The 20,348-nt window shown below is 38.5% G+C and overlaps 1 protein-coding gene and 1 long non-coding RNA gene across 2 annotated transcripts in view; one reads left to right on the top strand and one right to left on the bottom strand.

Moving 5' to 3' along the window:
• tenm2a (teneurin transmembrane protein 2a) overlaps positions 1-20,348 on the top strand; it is a 254,018-nt gene that overhangs the window by 58,309 nt on the left and 175,361 nt on the right. The window lies entirely within an intron of this gene.
• Positions 108-2,080, bottom strand: LOC142397220 (uncharacterized). The gene is made up of 3 exons (XR_012772683.1): positions 1,907-2,080; positions 1,226-1,288; positions 108-805 (listed from the first exon to the last, which is right to left on the bottom strand). It is a non-coding gene; the product is annotated as an uncharacterized LOC142397220 (long non-coding RNA).

Raw genomic sequence — 20,348 nt, 5'->3', positions numbered from 1 at the left:
CATGAGTGAACAGTGCACGCTGCAGTGCTTCATCAAAAGGCAAAGCCACATCACATAAAGCAGGATCATAATTGTCAACACAAACAAACCCAGTGTAAGAATCTCCAAAGTTTAATGCAAAATCACAATTCCACACCCTGTGTTGTCTAGGCAATTCTGACACAGCAATGTAACCCCTTCCTTCAACATGGTCTCTTATTTGTTCATGTGCACTCATGGATTTGTACAACAGAGTTCCCTTTATTAAAACATCATCCAGATCTCCAGTTTCCCAGGTCCAAACGTTCTTCATCTTGGATTTCAGAACAGCTGTCAGACTGATGGCACCGCACTGCTTGTTGCCCACGTTACCAAAACGCACATCACCTTGATGAAAGGAGCCCGTCAGGAAAGACCTCTCTGGAAAATCAGGCTGAGTCAAAGTAACACACTCATTAGTAACATTGGGTTCATTCATGCAAGATGCATTATTTGAGGATAGCTTGATAGCAGAGTCACGAGAGAGAGAGCTTGGAGATTCAGTTTGGAAAGAAGTTTTTTGCAAGTTGGTAGAGAACTTTTCAGCACTTGTTTGAGAGTTTGAGAGTGGGGAGTCTGCAACGTTTCTGTATTGAACATTTCTGTATTGAACATTTCTGTATTGAACATTTCTGTATTGAACATTTCTGTATTGAACATTTCTGTCATGCGCCTTTTCAGGCCAGCTTGATGTTTGGGCTTTCCAGGTGCAAGGACGCCCAACCTTGCTTCCAGGAGACCATAAGTCATCCTGGGTGCCAGTCGCTGCTCTTTTGGTGGAACACACCTGCAACACACAAATTGAACAGCGTTATTTACACATAACACACCTCATTCTTGCTGTATTTAAGCACATAATACATCACGCCCTCCGACATCTCATTTGAATTTTCCTACTGTCAATACACAACCTCACGTACTGTTTTTACACCTCACTACATCAACTGGCATGTGCTGCTTTTTGTAGGAGAAAAAAAAAAAAAAAGTAAAAGATTGCATAGCACTGAGATTGCATTATTCCCTAAGAAGGGGAAAATTACAATGTCACTTGTAAATTTATTTAATGTAAGTAAATAAATAAATTTACAAGTGACATCACTTATTTTGCATAGCTGCCTGTTTTCCTTGAGTTAGTGCTATTAACACAACTATTCCTTGCACCAGACCCTGTGAATCAGTGGTAAATTGTAGACGTGTGAAAAACCACCTCTGAGAGCTCACGATCAGCCAGTCTCTTCTTTGCAGCCGCAGATTTTTTGGAACGTCCCATCTGCAATACACGCGTGGAAATGTACACTTTGACCCTTTTCCCAAAAAAACAACAACACGCATCTCAAAAATGACATTTCTTAAATATCAACCACAAATTATTTGACTATGTATATATCATGTACTGGTCTATAACTTTATTCAGTGTGACCATGGCATTTCACTTATTCATGGTGAAGACATGAAATATTTTTGCTTACACTATACTTTTTTGCTAAACATCAATACTTATAATGCATTCTAAGTACTTTGTGTAATAATCCTACCATTAGTACTTCATACATTCAAACTCCACCATCACACCTATGCACAAACCGCTTTTGACACTTCCTTCCATTAGTCGGTCACGGAGTACGTACCAATTCAATATATAACATATATACATTATTATACATATACACACTGTGTTGTCACTTAGGCTAACTGCCATATTTCCACATTGCTCTTTACATACTGACTGCACATAACACTTCAGCAAAGCAAAGACAAGCTAGTAGCTAGCAATACTACTCCAAGTTAGAATACTATTTTTCTATATTTTTCATAAAAGACTTGAAAAGAAAAATCTAAGACAAACGCATTTTACCACATCAACATCTTAGTGTATACCTTTACTCACCTTTACAAACAGTGGTATCCTGTATCAGTACCTAAAACATACAAAAGTAATTAGTACCAAGCTCTGCAACACATTCAAAAGGTTATTATATGTGAAATTGCAAACCTGGTGCACATTAGACGGCCACTAGCTACAATTTACTCTACATTGTAATTACTCTCATTACACATAATGATAATGGTTATTATAAAGAAAAACATTTGTCCTAACATGCAATATAAATATCCAAAAACCCAAACATTTTTTTTTTTTTAAAATTCACAAAATCTTGTGCTTTCCTTATGATACTAAAAGATGAGGTAGGCATAGGCTAACTGCCATATTTCCACATTGTTTATGCTATGTTTCTGCATTAAGCAGACGCTTTTATCCAAAGCGACTCAGAAATGAGGATATAACATTACAGCTAACATCAAAGCTAATAAGCTACATAGAAGGAAAACACTTTTCAAAGGGGACAGGGTGATAGTGTACAAATACAGTGCAGGCGTATAGGGAAGTACAGGGTCAGTGCTAGGACATGAGATGATCTCTGAGGGTCTTCCAGAGTTTCTTGAAGATATTCAGGGACGCCCCTGTTCTGGTAGCGCTCGGCAGGTCATTCCACCATCGCGGAACGACACGTGAAAAGAGTCTGGATCGTCTTAAGTGTGTACATTGCTCTTTACATACTGACTGCACATAACACTTCAGCAAAGCAAAGACATACTAGTAGCTGGCAATACTACTCCAAGTTAGAATACTATTTTTTCTATATATTTTTCATAAAAGACTTGAAAAGAAAAATCTAAGACAAACGCATTTTACCACATCAACATCTTAGTGCATAACCTTTACAAACAGTGGTATGCTGTATCAGTATCTAAAACATAAAAAAGTAATTAGGACCAAGCTCTGCAACACATTCAAAAGGTTATTATAGGCAAGGCAATTTCATTTATAGAGCACAATTCATACACAAGGCAATTCAAAGTGCTTCACAGCAACACAAGAAGGCAATAAAATCATTAAAAAAATAATAAAAATAAAAAAATCATAATAATAAAAATTAAGAAACCCATTCAAAATAATCATTAATTAATTAATTTAAAAGTGAAGAGTGCAGATAAAATACTTTCAGGTGTCATATGCACAGCTAAACAGAACTGTTTTCAGCCTGGATTTAAACAGTCAGAGTTATATGTGAAATCGCAAACCTGGTGCACATTAGACGGCCACTAGCTACAATTTACTCTACATTGTAATTACTCTCATTACACATAATGATAATGGTTATCATAAAGAACAACATTTGTCCTAACATGCAACATAAATATCCAAAAACCCAAACATTTTTTTTTTTTTTAAATTCACAAAATCTTGTGCTTTCCTTATGATACTAAAAGATGAGGTAGGCATAGGCTAACTGCCATATTTCCACATTGTTTATGCTATGTTTCTGCATTAAGCAGATGCTTTTATCCAAAGCGACTCAGAAATGAGGATATAACATTACAGCTAACATCAAAGCTAATAAGCTACATAGAAGGAAAACACTTTTCAAAGGGGACAGGGTGATAGTGTACAAATACAGTGCAGGCGTATAGGGAAGTACAGGGTCAGTGCTAGGACATGAGATGATCTCTGAGGGTCTTCCAGAGTTTCTTGAAGATATTCAGGGACGCCCCTGTTCTGGTAGCGCTCAGCAGGTCATTCCACCATCGCGGAACAACACGTGAAAAGAGTCTGGATCGTCTTAAGTGTGTACATTGCTCTTTACATACTGACTGCACATAACACTTCAGCAAAGCAAAGACATGCTAGTAGCTAGCAATACTACTCCAAGTTAGAATACTATTTTTTCTATATATTTTTCATAAAAGACTTGAAAAGAAAAATCTAAGACAAACGCATTTTACCACATCAACATCTTAGTGCATAACCTTTACTCACCTTTACAAACAGTGGTATGCTGTATCAGTATCTAAAACATAAAAAAGTAATTAGTACCAAGCTCTGCAACATATTCAAAAGTCAAATCGCAAACCTGGTGCACATTACATAGCCACTGGCAACAATTTACTCTACATTGTAATTACTCTCATTACACATAATGATAATGATTATTTAAAAATAAAAAAAAACATTTGTCCTAACATGCAACATAAATATCCAAAAACCCAAACAATTTTTTTTTTAATTCACAAAATCTTGTGCTTTCCTTATGATACTAAAACATGAGGTAGGCATAGGCTAACTGCCATATTTCCACATTGTTTATGCCATGTTTCTGCATTAAGCAGACGCTTTTATCCAAAGCGACTCAGAAATGAGGATATAACATTACAGCTAACATCAAAGTACAGGGTCAGTGCTATAGGACAGTGTTTCCCAACCCTAGTCCTCAAGGCACACTGCCCTGCATGTTTTCCATGTTTCCCTGCTCCAGCACACCTGATTCAAATAATTGGGTCAGGTCTTAAAGCTCTCCAGAAGGCTGAGGACGACCCATTCATTTGAATCAGGTGTGCTGGAGCAGGGAAACATGGAAAACATGCAGGGCAGTGTGCCTTGAGGACCAGGGTTGGGAAACACTGCAAGTATAGGACAGGAGATGCTCTCTAAAGAGTTGGGTCTTTCCTGTTTCCACCATCACGCCTGTGCAAGAACAAACCGCTTTTTGACACTTCATTCCACTAGTCATAAAGATAGGTCTGATTCTAAATGCAACTGCAGAGCTTAAAGTGTAATAAAAATCCTGACCCTGAACTTTTTAGGTGGTCGGTGACAGGGTACGTAAGTGTCACAATTCAATATATAACATATATATTATTATACAAACTGTATTGTCACTTAGGCCAACTGCCATAATTCCACATTGCTTTTTGCATAGTCTGACTACAGTTACACTTCAGCAAAGACACGCTAGCAGGTGGCAATAGTGCTCAAAAGTAGAATACACAATTTACTCTACATTGGAATTACTCTCATTACACATACTGATAATGCTTATTAAAAACACAACATTTGGTCTAACATGCAACAAATATCCAAAAATGCCAAATATTTTTTTTAATTAAAAAAATCTTGTGCTTTCCAAAGCCAAAATCTTATCAAAATGAAATTAAAAGTTTCTTAAGACACCCCAAAAAATATCATTTATCCCCCCCCCCACCCCCCACCCATGTACGAGCTTCTAAATCCGAGTCTGACTCGCAATTTACTCCAAAAAATGGTGCCACAAAGTACTTTATTTTGATTCATGTCGGATGATTACAGAGAAACGAACACAGCGACAGAGAACAGACAGAGCGCATATGGCACAGACACACAGAAAGACACTCAGCGTAACAATAATAAAAGAACCAGCGCAAGCATCGACAATGCTGTTATTACTCAGACAAACAAGTTATTCCCCGATTATTTCTCAGCGGTCAACATACCACAGCTACCTACCATGTAATTATGCACGCTTACTACCAGCCCTCAGATGTTCTTCACTAACGCTATGGAACAACGCAAAAAACATTTTCCAGCTACATAATTCTTACCTGGCGTCGGCCATTTTACCATTCACTAAGCTACATGATTGCCACGTGCTGGAACGCAATTCCTAAATTCAGCAGTCCCGCACAGGTGACAAAGAGAACAGAGAAACTCTGCCTGGTTTTATATCATCACATTATTTTTGGCTTTCTCAATAACATTATCGCTGACACCACAAGATAAAATAAAACAACGTTATTACAGCTCAGCAAATAAGCAGCACTTCACCTGTGACAAGCTCCTGCCGTAATGAATCAAAGCACACTAAATCATCAACAATTATGACATATTCACAAGTTATTTTTCTTACACAACTACAACATTTTAAAATAGACTGTGTTGCAATTAAATATCGCATGAAAACAACAAAGCCTCGCGGGATTTCATGCCACTCAAGTCCCACCGACCTGAAATCATGCTATTAGCAATTAGCTAACTGAACAATAACTTCAAGTAGAAAATGCTTCAACTTTCAGTTAACGTACCACAGCTACCTACCATGTAATTATGCATGCTTACTACCAGCCCTCGGATGCTCTTCACTAACGCTATGGAACAACGCAAAAACCATTTTCCAGCTACATAATTCTTACCTGGCGTCGGCCATTTTACCATTCACTAAGCTACATGATTGCCACGTGCTGGAACGCAATTCCTAAATTCAGCCGTCCCGCACTGGTGACAAAGAGTAACGGAGAAACTCTGCCTAGTTTTATATCATCACATTATTTTTGGCTTTCTCAATAACATTATCGCTGACACCACAAGATAAAATAAAACAACGTTATTACAGCTCAGCACCTCACCTGTGACAAGCTCCTGCCGTAATGAATCAAGGCGAAGAAGATTCTCCAAAGTGACGCCATCCGCAACCTTATCAAAATAAAGGTATTTACCTGTGATAACCCTTCACAATAATTACGTTAAAATTCCTGCATGAATGTGCACATAAAAACATCAAATTATACAAAACTTATAAAATCTCATTTTAAAAAAAGTATTATATCAGTCTTGCTAAAATAATTGCTTAATTCCTTTTAAAAAATATATATTTTCAACCCTTAATCCCAATTTATGTCATAATGCAACTTCATGTTATGGTATAATAAACACAATGAATGATTTAGTTTCAAAATACAAACTGGATCATTGGTTTGCTTATTGCATTTTGGTTGATGTAAACGATTAGCAGCAATGTTTACTTATATACTATATAGATACATTTTTTTAAATTGTAAATTGCTTTGGATAAAAGTTCTGCTAAATGCATAAACATATTTTATAATTGGTTTTGTCAAGTAACATACTTCCTAAACTCCCCACATCAATGTCCTTTTGCACAAGAATGTGCGCAAAAAAAACCTTTGCTTTAAAAATCTTATATATTTTTTATTTCATTTTAAACCAAAATATGTCCCACTCATAAAGATAAATTAATGTTTATTTTTAAACCTTACATTACCTGCATCTCTGAAAACTAAGACTAAAATTCACCACCATTTTATGAAACAATTGAAACTTTGACCCATCAGCCCAGCAATGCCATTTCATGCAACCAGTGCTACATCTTTTGTTACATACGGTAAAACGCCTTTAAAACACCTTGGCTTATTCATAAACAGAAAAAAAACTTGTGTACTAGTTTACTAAATGTTATTTCCTACTGAAATAGTACATAAAAACAAACGTAATAGATAAATAAGCCTAAATTATAGGGAAACTGTTCCCACTAATTAGTTGTAGTTTTGCGCCACACTACCAACCTTGATCACAGCCATTAATGGCCTACACACCTTGCATTATGGTCCCTTTATGCCATCTCCCTGGGGCGCAATCACTTTGACACCTATGCTGCACTACCTCAGGAATTAATATCAATCATTTGTAATCAATTGCATAACAGTTGAAAGATTACCATCACTACGTTGGCTGAGAATATCATACTCCTTTGTAAAGTACAACATATTCCTGTATTTCTTTAAAATTATGGAACCATGATGGCCTAAGATGTTAAATCTATGGTCAGTTTGTAATAAGTGGAAACCAACAACGCCACCTGGAATTGTACTCTAATAAACTGAATTGGTAAAAGGACACATGTTCGTCTTACTGCAAGAAGGAGAGAAGATTCAAAAGTTTTACAACATTTATTAGTGTGCCAAACAAGTCAATAGATAAAAGATTTCTTTTAAGTTCCAAAATTTTAAAATAACAAAAATAAAACAATTTGACAGTTGTTCACTAAGGTTTGGGCTGAATACCACAGCAAACGAGAAAAAAGGGTGCTCCAACAAAATAAGCACAACACGAGAAACCGCCACCTGGGGTCACCACCGCCACCACACGGAGTCTCGGTTCCTGGAAGAAATACACAAAAACAGCCTGGATGAAACAGTGGCGTCACAACAAATACAGTAATTCAGTCAATTCGATTTAAAAATGGTACAGTCAAAGTCCCAGCCAACAGAGTAAGACCCAAGTTGGTCTTAAATTAATCTTCCAGTAGCCAAAACAGCAGCGAGTGACATCCAGGTGGAAAGTCAGCAGACAAGCTAATCAGGTAGCTGTAAACTTGTAGGTTATGGCACCGCCATCTGAGCAGGTCACTAAATAAAGATCAAGCCGTTAGCTGTAACAGAACACTATATGAGCCTTTCTTTATATGGGGCGGTTGGTAGCCTAGCCATGCTAGCCCTTACCTTTCAGCCATAAAACGCACACAAAGGACGGATCGGTCCTGATAATCCGTAGGTGCAGCAGACGAAGGGCTAACCCGGACATCACACCACAGTTTACATTAGTGGCTGCTATTAAAGCCGACTAAAACAATGAAAACAGCTACGCTTACCAGAGAACAGTTAGCAGCCAGCATCCGCAACAACAGGAGCAGGTAGACGTCATGACGCAAATCGCCTCATGACAGGTGGAGACGTACTTATATACAAACGCTGAAATTGGCTGTCTTAAAGTGGCAGCATACCATTTATGCTGCTACACTGCCATGGATCAACCCTCATTAGTTCAAAACTTCAACACATTTCTACAATATCTAAACCCTTAAATTTAATCAAATACAGTTCATTGTTGCAGATTAATCTACCCAATAGTATAAATAGCAGTAAAAGGACTTATTTATTAAGGCCTGTTGATGACATTTTAAAATATGTTTGGTGCAAATATGTTTGTTTTTGCACATCTGACACTTATTTTTTTATATGGTTTTAATCAGAAAAAGTTTAGATTAATATTTTTGACCTGGAGCACAATAAACAGGATTACAGATGCATGTAGCCCTATTCAGTTCACATGACAAATATAGGATAATTAGGTCTTTTAAGGAAAACAATTCATCCAAAGTGTGTACAGCTACATATTTCCGAGTAATTTAAAGCTTTTTAAAAATAATTCATTCAGCTCAGCCATTCAACTCATTTTCCTTCTGACAACAGATAGAACAGAGAGAACAGACAGACTGAATGACATCTTCTACAGATGGAGTGTTTGGGACAACAGGAGGAGATCCTGGGAACACACAGTAACATCAGGCTCAGCTGAATGATGTAGATCTGAAGTTAATCTTAACTGGCATGATTAAGTATAGAGGACAAGGTATAGCTTAGGCTACCTCTCCCCTGCTAGCTTGCAGAGGTCTATGATTTGAAACGGTGATAAATGAGTCTCAACCGCTCCAAAAAAGAAACGTTGATAAAATACATTGTCAGTGAAGTGATCAATGCACATTATTTGTCAATATTTAGCGAAAATTGCGTCGTAAATGTCAAAGTTACAGTTTGTGCTCCGTCCCGTTCAAACGGACTGACAGCGCTGTGAAGTTTAGAACCATTGTTGCTTACATGAATCACGTGACAGTCACTGCACTGGAGCGGCGACATCAGAGCTTGTCGCAACAGTATTACTCTGTAGCTCTGCGCGAAACTACAGTATTTTGCTCTTTGAACTCGACATATGCGTCTAGACTGACCCATCACTACTATTGGATATTACTGCTTCAAAGAGCCAAGGAATCAATTATCCTGAAATGGGGAGTGGAGGGACAACCTGCACAAGTTTTCAGTATTATTGATTCAAACAGCCAAGCACAAATATTAAGACGAGCACAGGAAATTTGTTTGAGACTAGACTATTACTTTAAATGAAAACTCAAGTCTGTCTGATACAATAGACATTAGCACATTTCAAAGCTTCAAATCTTTAGCGCCATTTCAGCACGCTCCATTCAAACAGAAGGAATTATTTAGAGGTAGCCTACTGAACTTCTGAAGCAAATTAAACACGCTAAAAAGTCAGGCAAAAAAAGAATTTTAAAAAAACAAAAAAAAAAACCATGTTCCAACAATATGCTAAGCATGCTTAGACAGTGACTCTTGCATCCTACAAAGACTGTTGGCCTGCATTTTGCCAAATAATGAGCATAGAGCAACACATTTGATGAACAGTTACTCACATTGTAACATTAACAGAACCTTAATGAAACAGTCTTGTAATGACTCAGCCTATAGTGTAGCTTACTTCAATACCCTTTGCCTTCTAAACCTCAGAATCAGGTTATGTGGACAAGATTACATTGAAAACCCATTGTCAACAAGAATCACATAAGAGAGGATAGTTTTCAGTTGAACACATTTATTTACACAAACGTTCAACATACATGCAGTCTTCAAACAGTCAACACAATAGTATTCATACAAAATAATAACTTTCCATAACCGCAAACAACTTCAAACAGTCAACACAATAGTATTCATACAAAATAATAACTTTTCATAACCGCAAACAACTTCAAACAGTCAACACAATAGTATTCATACAAAATAATAACTTTCCATAACCGCAAACAACTTCAAACAGTCAACACAATAGTATTCATACAAAATAATAACTTTCCATAACCGCAAACAACTTCAAACAGTGAACACAATTGTATTCATACAAAATAATAACTTTCCATAACCGCAAACAACTTCAAACAGTCAACACAATAGTATTCATACAAAATAATAACTTTCCATAACCGCAAACAACTTCAAACAGTCAACACAATAGTATTCATACAAAATAATAACTTTTCATAACCGCAAACAACTTCAAACAGTCAACACAATAGTATTTAGCCTATACAAAATAATAACTTTGCATAACCGCAAACAACTTTAGTTTGAACAGAAAATAGCGTGAAATACAACTGTTCAAAGCAAACACTTAAAGCAAACTTGTACTCACCGCCACTCAATTCTTCAAAAACCAACTACTCGGCTAACATTTCTTGTTGAATTTCTGAGTTCACAACTGACGTGCCCTCAGATGGCTTGCTGTCAGAGGTAACCTCCAGATTTGCAACATCCGTTTGGACCAGGGACAGTGAAACCGCCATTCCATTCGAATTGGCCTTGACATGGACTTCCTCTGCACACAAGAGCGCCTCCTCTATGTCCTCCGTTTGCAGGCCTGCCACAGAGCCAAAGTTTGCAGCAACAAGTCCACCAATGGAAGCATTTGTAAGCAAGAAGGTACAGTCTTTCCCCTCCTTTGTGCGCATTTCAAGTGTTCCACTATATGTTACAGGGTATGCCGACACCTTCTGCATCATATTGCAGCACTGACACCTATACGTTATATTCCTTGAGGGGAAGTTGTCTTGTGTTGCATGGCAACGTCGGCATCGATGCTTCGCTCTGATTTGAACTGCGACGACTTCCCCTTCCAGGTTCTCGTCGTCAGGTGTCACCGGCTGCTGCAAGTTCTGCGGCTCCTTGACGTTTGGGATTTCCTTGATTGTGGAAGACGGAGTGGTGGTCAACGTGATCCGGTTGTTGAAGCACCGAGTCGACAGGTTCGTCACCTGGTAACTTTTACCCAGATTCACCAAGTCAATTAGTCCTTCCCAGACCGTCAGTGTGGTTTGTCCCGTTGGATCGCACACCTCCAGCTCCCGCAGCTCCAGCTCCACACCTTTTATCTGGACGTTTTTGGACGTTCCAACGTCCGGAAGGATTTTCACCTCAACAACATCCAACTGTAAAAAACAAGGAAAACTAAATAAGCACGACTTTGGCCTCAACCTCTTAGTCTGAGCCAGTAAGTGTTGCTTTTGCGTGACTGCTGCACTTACTTTTTTGTTTTTCCCGCAAGCTAAAACCTCCGCAAGTGTGGAGACTTTGTTGTGACGCTGCCTCCATGGAAACTCAGATTCCACCACGGTGTGACTGCTGCTGTCCATATAAATGATATCGAATCCATTGGGGTCAGTCTGGCCTAAGTAGACAAACAATAAGATTAGTGTTCACGTCGCTAAAAACCATTAAAAAAAAAAATTTGGAAAAAAAAAAACCCTGCCCAAACACTTACTGATGCTTTTACGGACAGACGTGAACCTCAGGAACGTTTTGGCCAACGACGCTCGACCGAACTCCTCCCGTTTATCTATCTTAAAGCACACGAAGTGATGGTACACCTGCCCAGATTGCACTGTAGCAGTGAAGTACCGCAGATTCTTTTTGGAGATTTTGACTGACGAAACGTCATGCATGTACCCACTGATGTCTTCATGGATTTCGACCCGTGGCTGTTTCGCTGGAGTTGCCATGTCTCTTCTCAGTTTTACCTTAGATTATAAAGGAAATCAGATTTAAATGTACATAGTAAAGAAACACGATTCCATGGGAATGAACAAACAAGCGCTTACCTGCACAGCAGCCACATGCAAAGGTGAAGAAAAATGCTTGAAGGGCAGAGCAGTCTTTAAATAAGGAGCGAACAAGTAAACTCAATTCGGTAAATCAGGGAGCAATTGCAGTTCAAAAGAATAGCTTATTAGTGGAACGAGAAAAAGAAAGTGTACAATATCGGAAGATACGTGGCACAGGTGTTCCTTCAATTCCAAGAAACGCTGTACTTAGACCTCAGAAGTGACCATTTGCGCACCAAAGGTTGTCCGTAGCGCAGGTGTGTCAAACTCATCCATGAAAGGGCCGCTTGAGTGCAGGTTTTTGTTCTTATATTTAGATCAAATAGACATAGCCTATGTCAGACGGTTCCATACAGTTAACCTCTTCTATCCACTGAACTTCTAAAAGTACCGCGAGCTTTGCTCCAGTTTAGATCGATACTCCATCACTTACCTCTTTCCCTACTTCAATATTAAATTGTGGGACCTATCCATATCACCTATAAGCCGTGTGGGTGCAGGCTTTTGTTCTTATATTTAGATCAAATAGACATATGTTAGACGGTTCCATTACCTATGTTCCACAGTGATGCCCGTTGCAAGATTTATCATTATTAGAAAAGAAGAATAGGCTAAATATAATTTTTAGTATGAATAAATATTGTACCGGAACATATAAATCAATATTGTAATCATGTAAATATATATACTGATGCATCAAAAAATATAGGTCATATTGTACCTATATTATATATTTACTTATACTTTAATATTAAATTGAGGACAATGAGAGGTATCCCTATCCTATTACCTATATTTTTTGATGCATCAGTATATAATATAATAATATATATTTACATGATTATTGATTTATATATTCCGGTACAATATTTATTCATACTAAAAATTATATTTAGCCTATTCTTCTTTTCTAATAATGATAAATCTTGCAACGGGCATCACTGTGGAACATAGGTAATGGAACCGTCTAACATATGTCTATTTGATCTAAATATAAGAACAAAAGCCTGCACCCACACGGCTTATAGGTGATATGGATAGGTCCCACAATTTAATATTGAAGTAGGGAAAGAGGTAAGTGATGGAGTATCGATCTAAACTGGAGCAAAGCTCGCGGTACTTTTAGAAGTTCAGTGGATAGAAGAGGTTAACTGTATGGAACCGTCTGACATAGGCTATGTCTATTTGATCTAAATATAAGAACAAAAACCTGCACTCAAGCGGCCCTTTCATGGATGAGTTTGACACACCTGCGCTACGGACAACCTTTGGTGCGCAAATGGTCACTTCTGAGGTCTAAGTACAGCGCTTCTTGGAATTGAAGGAACACCTGTGCCACGTATCTTCCGATATTGTACACTTTCTTTTTCTCGTTCCACTAATAAGCTATTCTTTTGAACTGCAATTGCTCCCTGATTTACCGAATTGAGTTTACTTGTTCGCTCCTTATTTAAAGACTGCTCTGCCCTTCAAGCATTTTTCTTCACCTTTGCATGTGGCTGCTGTGCAGGTAAGCGCTTGTTTGTTCATTCCCATGGAATCGTGTTTCTTTACTATGTACATTTAAATCTGATTTCCTTTATAATCTAAGGTAAAACTGAGAAGAGACATGGCAACTCCAGCGAAACAGCCACGGGTCGAAATCCATGAAGACATCAGTGGGTACATGCATGACGTTTCGTCAGTCAAAATCTCCAAAAAGAATCTGCGGTACTTCACTGCTACAGTGCAATCTGGGCAGGTGTACCATCACTTCGTGTGCTTTAAGATAGATAAACGGGAGGAGTTCGGTCGAGCGTCGTTGGCCAAAACGTTCCTGAGGTTCACGTCTGTCCGTAAAAGCATCAGTAAGTGTTTGGGCAGGGTTTTTTTTTTTCCAAATTTTTTTTTTTAATGGTTTTTAGCGACGTGAACACTAATCTTATTGTTTGTCTACTTAGGCCAGACTGACCCCAATGGATTCGATATCATTTATATGGACAGCAGCAGTCACACCGTGGTGGAATCTGAGTTTCCATGGAGGCAGCGTCACAACAAAGTCTCCACACTTGCGGAGGTTTTAGCTTGCGGGAAAAACAAAAAAGTAAGTGCAGCAGTCACGCAAAAGCAACACTTACTGGCTCAGACTAAGAGGTTGAGGCCAAAGTCGTGCTTATTTAGTTTTCTTTGTTTTTTACAGTTGGATGTTGTTGAGGTGAAAATCCTTCCGGACGTTGGAACGTCCAAAAACGTCCAGATAAAAGGTGTGGAGCTGGAGCTGCGGGAGCTGGAGGTGTGCGATCCAACGGGACAAACCACACTGACGGTCTGGGAAGGACTAATTGACTTGGTGAATCTGGGTAAAAGTTACCAGGTGACGAACCTGTCGACTCGGTGCTTCAACAACCGGATCACGTTGACCACCACTCCGTCTTCCACAATCAAGGAAATCCCAAACGTCAAGGAGCCGCAGAACTTGCAGCAGCCGGTGACACCTGACGACGAGAACCTGGAAGGGGAAGTCGTCGCAGTTCAAATCAGAGCGAAGCATCGATGCCGACGTTGCCATGCAACACAAGACAACTTCCCCTCAAGGAATATAACGTATAGGTGTCAGTGCTGCAATATGATGCAGAAGGTGTCGGCATACCCTGTAACATATAGTGGAACACTTGAAATGCGCACAAAGGAGGGGAAAGACTGTACCTTCTTGCTTACAAATGCTTCCATTGGTGGACTTGTTGCTGCAAACTTTGGCTCTGTGGCAGGCCTGCAAACGGAGGACATAGAGGAGGCGCTCTTGTGTGCAGAGGAAGTCCATGTCAAGGCCAATTCGAATGGAATGGCGGTTTCACTGTCCCTGGTCCAAACGGATGTTGCAAATCTGGAGGTTACCTCTGACAGCAAGCCATCTGAGGGCACGTCAGTTGTGAACTCAGAAATTCAACAAGAAATGTTAGCCGAGTAGTTGGTTTTTGAAGAATTGAGTGGCGGTGAGTACAAGTTTGCTTTAAGTGTTTGCTTTGAAAAGTTGTATTTCACGCTACTTTCTGTTCAAACTAAAGTTGTTTGCGGTTATGCAAAGTTATTATTTTGTATAGGCTAAATACTATTGTGTTGACTGTTTGAAGTTGTTTGCGGTTATGGAAAGTTATTATTTTGTATGAATACTATTGTGTTGACTGTTTGAAGTTGTTTGCGGTTATGGAAAGTTATTATTTTGTATGAATACTATTGTGTTGACTGTTTGAAGTTGTTTGCGGTTATGAAAAGTTATTATTTTGTATGAATACTATTGTGTTGACTGTTTGAAGTTGTTTGCGGTTATGGAAAGTTATTATTTTGTATGAATACTATTGTGTTGACTGTTTGAAGACTGCATGTATGTTGAACGTTTGTGTAAATAAATGTGTTCAACTGAAAACTATCCTCTCTTATGTGATTCTTGTTGACAATGGGTTTTCAATGTAATCTTGTCCACATAACCTGATTCTGAGGTTTAGAAGGCAAAGGGTATTGAAGTAAGCTACACTATAGGCTGAGTCATTACAAGACTGTTTCATTAAGGTTCTGTTAATGTTACAATGTGAGTAACTGTTCATCAAATGTGTTGCTCTATGCTCATTATTTGGCAAAATGCACAGATTTGACTCAGAAATAAGTCTATTAGAAATCTTAGTAGGATTAAATTGGATATTGTTAATTGATTGCACAAAGAATTGGGTCCGTTAAACAAAAAGTTCAAAAAACCGAGTCTACTCTTGAGTAATCTACTGAAAAACTGACTTTTCGGTTCCAGAAAAGCTGATTTGAGTGAGTTTAGTCAACTCAGTAGTTTTGTGCGTGCACCACAACTTTAAAAAGCCAGCATCAATGGAGCCCCAATTCGATATGTCACCATGGCAACAGGGAAGGGAAGGGCTACGTTTTCAACTTCTAATTGGGAAATCTTAATGCACTCATACGGTGAGTTTATACATGTTTTTAGAAATGTTTATCGCAGCTGCAAAAGTGTAAGTTTAAATGTAGTCCTTTGCAATCACAATAATATTACAGGGAAACTGCTTGAATGGTAGCCCATTCATTTATTTCATTTAGGTGCAATCTCGCGGGGGAGAAGCGCACTTGGCAGCACTTTAACATGAAATATAAAAACATTGTTCAAACAGGTGACACCTCGGCATGGAGGTACCTCATTCTGATCATGTTTTACACTGTAAGGTAAATATTAAAGGGATATTTCACTGTGCAGTTGTTTTATCCCCAACATAATGCTGTTTTCAAACACAAAAATGTCTTCTCATCTATATCATGTTCTGTTAAATAATTAAGCCTATTTAAACTAACATAGACTTCTACTGAGCCAACAGAAAGAAGGCAGATAACGTGTGATGCCCAGCACCGCCACCTCTAACGGAATGCCAGTGGCTGAGGGAATCCACCCCAATAAACGAGTGCCTTTATAAAATATAATAGGCCTATATGTCTTTTTTAAGCCTATATACAAATATTTATTTATTTTATATCTTTTTTTTCTTTTTTCCCAACAACATTCTGATGGTGCCGCTCAAACAGATAATTGTCTGGAAATGCTAAAACATCTATGCACGGTCTGATAACCATCTCCCGATAAATATTTAACTCTGTACGATAATGCTGCACCTTCATCCACGGCATCGTTGTAAAAAGGACATGCCATGTTGGTAAAAAAAAAAAGTCGCCACCTGCTGTGCCTAATGGACTATCTGGAACTACAAGAACTCGCTCTGCTGACTGAATGAATGAGGAAATCAAATGGCGTGTATGGCTGAAAGAGGGCGAAGACAGAGAGAAACTCGAGGTTTCTTGAGGAAAACCTGGTCCCGATCAGGTTAGGTTCAGAGAGTCTGTTTCTGCGGTAACTGAGCGAGAGCTGTGAAACAGGCTAGAGTTACCCCTCTTTCTCTGGTTTGAGTTACGCCCCTTAGTGAAACGGAAAACTCAGTTTCCCCCATTGCATGGTTAATAAACTCAGACTTTTCACTAAATCTGCTTTATGAAACGGACCTCTGGAAGCAGAGGATATCAGGTTATTTTTTAAGACAGTGCAAGTTGCATAATACAATTTAGTTCATGTAATGATGTAACAGTATATAAATGTGTGTATATGAATACGGTCTATGTATTTGTATGTATGTATATGTGTGTATATATATTTATTTATATATATATATATATATATATATATATATATATATATATATATATATATATATATATATATATATATATATATATATATATATATATATATATATATACATATACATATACATATATATATACACTTGGGTAGTTGTCATGTAATCCACACTTCTTACCAGTTGGTGGCGGTAATGCTTCCGTATGTTCTTTGCCAACAGCCATAAAAAAAACGAAAAATAGACAGAGAGACAGGTTTTTCTTCCAACCCTGCAGCAGCACAGCTGACTTGTTTCTTTCAATCAACTAAACTGTTAAGACCTTCAGTGCAGACAGTTCAGTTGATTGAATGAAACAAGTCAGCTGTCCTGTTGCTGGGTTGGAACAAAAACTTGCACCCACACAGCCCTTTCATGGATTAGTTTCACACCCCTGCTTTACAGGATTCTTTAGATTACATTAGATTAGATTAGATTAGATTAGATTCAACTTTATTGTCATTGCACAGAGTACAGGTACTGAGACAACGAAATGCAGTTTAGCATCTAACCAGAAGTGCAAAAAGCAGTTAAAGTGCTGATTATGTGCATATGTAAAGTAAAGTGTAGTAGTGAATAAATGCTAAAAGCAGTTAGAGTGCAGAGTATGTGCATATGTAAAGTGAAGTGGTGAATAAATACAAATGTAGATGAAACTGTAGATTGGAATAATTACAATGAGTTACACAGTGAGGTAGTATGGAATAAATGGAATGAGGTAGTATGAGATAAATACAATACGAGTGAATACACTATAGTGGGATAATACAGTACTAGACCAGATCTCACGTTCCCAGACCCAAGTAAGATTTAAAGTTGTTGGTGTTTGAACCATTAGCAATAGGATTGATGACACCACAGAAAACAAGTTTTTTCTCGGCTCCATTTTATCACGTTTAAGTTCACAAAAAGTCAGCTTGGGCCACTTATCTAGAGGTCCGTATAACAACATTGGACCATTAGTCCATCTGTTTGGACTGAGGAGATCTGACAAGGATTTGCCTCTTGTCACGTCATCTGCAGGGTTATTGACTAACTTAATATATCTCCAGTCTTGACTGTTTGTCAGATTTTGGATCTCTGATACCCTTGCTCCTACAAATAACTTGAAGCGGCAACAGTCTGGAGTACAGTTGTTGAATCCGTCCAAAGGGTAGTTTTCAATTCAGTTCAGTTTTATTTATATAGCGCCAAATTACAACAAATGTTATCTCAAGGCACTTAAATAATAAAGTCCAATCTAAGCCAATTAGAATTGAATTCATTGTAATCCTAATTATTTTTAAAATAATCCCATTCGTTCATATAGAGCCAATTCAAAAACTATTTCCCAGCTAAGGAAACCAATAGATTGCACTGAAACTTGTCTTCAGTCCAATCTCCCATCCTGAGCGTGCCTGAGGCGACTGTGGAGAGGAACGACTCCCTTTGAACAGGAAGAAACCTCTGGCAGAACCAGAACCAGGAAGGGTGGCCATCCGCCTCCACCAGCTGGAGTTTGAGAAGACAGAAAAGAGGGGGAAAAACACACTATAACACCATTCAAAGAATAGCTGTTGGAACAGGGAAACACGAGTTAATGACCACAATAATGTCACATGTACATAATATCATTTGAGAAATTAAACGGGGGAAAAAGAGAGTAAAGTGAAGAAAGGTGTGAGAGATGAGCTCCCCCAGCAGTCTGGGCCTATAGCAGCTTAACTATGGGATGTTTCAGGATCACCTGAGCCATCCCTAACTATAAGCTTTATCAAAAAGGAAAGTTTTAAGCCTGGTCTTAAAAGTGGAAAGGGTGTCTGCTTCCCGGACATTTACTGGCAGCTTATTCCACAAGAGAGGGGCCTGATAACTGAAGGCTCTGCCTCCCATTCTACTTTTAGAAACTCTGGGAACCTCAAGTAAACCTGCAGTCTGACAAAAAAATGATCTATTAGGAAAATATCTTACAATGAGATCTTTAAGATATGATGGAGGTCGGTCATGAAGAACTTTAAATGTAAGGAGAAGAATCTTAAATTGTATACTAAATGTAACAGGTAGCCAATTAAGAAAAGTTAAAACTGGAGAAATGTGATCTCTCCAAATGAAAAGCACTGTTTCATTAGATTCAAGTAGATTACTAAATGCCATACGCTGCTTTCTATACTGCATTTCATGCTCTCTTGTAAGGTTGGAAAAGAAGGGCCCTCAAGCTTGTACACATGTGTCCTGCCTGGAGGGGGAGCGGCAAACCTCGGTTCCTGGCTAGAACATGTAAAGGTTTGAAGCATTAAAGAGGAAGACTGCCTCTGCTGGGTGGAAAAGGAAACTGAGCAAGAAGGCTGAGCAAGGTTTACTTGGAGATTCAAAAGCTGGACATGTGAACTCTGTTGTTGGCCCTCTGGTGATGCTCCAGTAAAACTGAAAGGTTGCAAGTCTCGTGAATACAGGGAACTGCAGCATCAAGGATTGATAAATTAGGTAAATGGGGCATGTCAGAAGAAACTGCAACAAGATCATAACTTATCTCTGATGCTCGTGTGGATAACTGGTGTTTTAGTGATTCATAATAACAACTTGTGTATCCCCCAGAGAAATTAGGGGTTGATTCCACACAAATTTTTTATTCCCTTTAGATGATCCAGATTTAGATGAATACTTGGAGGATGAATGAGGAGTATACTGTCACTCCATTAAATAGAATGTCTCTCATTGTCACTAAAAGGTCCTTCATGATTTCATGATTATTGAATTTCTGATATACCATTCTTTCTGTTTCCTACGCTCGCCGACACGTGCAAACGCGCTGCAAACGGCGAAACAAATCCAACAGTAAAATGCTGCAAGAGAAAAATGCGGCAATCATAAAAACGACCGGAACACACGCGCTGCAAACATCAAAACACATGCAAGAAAAAAATGCGCTGCACACTTCAAAACACATGCAAGACAGAAACGCTGCAAACATTAAAACACAACGGAAGTTCGCCAGGCCACTAGGCGGTCTCGACCTGTGGGATAGGGGACATCT

The sequence above is a fragment of the Odontesthes bonariensis genome, chromosome 13 (genome assembly GCF_027942865.1).
Source record: "Odontesthes bonariensis isolate fOdoBon6 chromosome 13, fOdoBon6.hap1, whole genome shotgun sequence".
Classification (NCBI taxonomy): Eukaryota; Metazoa; Chordata; class Actinopteri; order Atheriniformes; family Atherinopsidae; genus Odontesthes; species Odontesthes bonariensis.
Note: the sequence above shows the minus strand (reverse complement) of the source record. Positions and strands in the feature narration are given on the sequence as shown.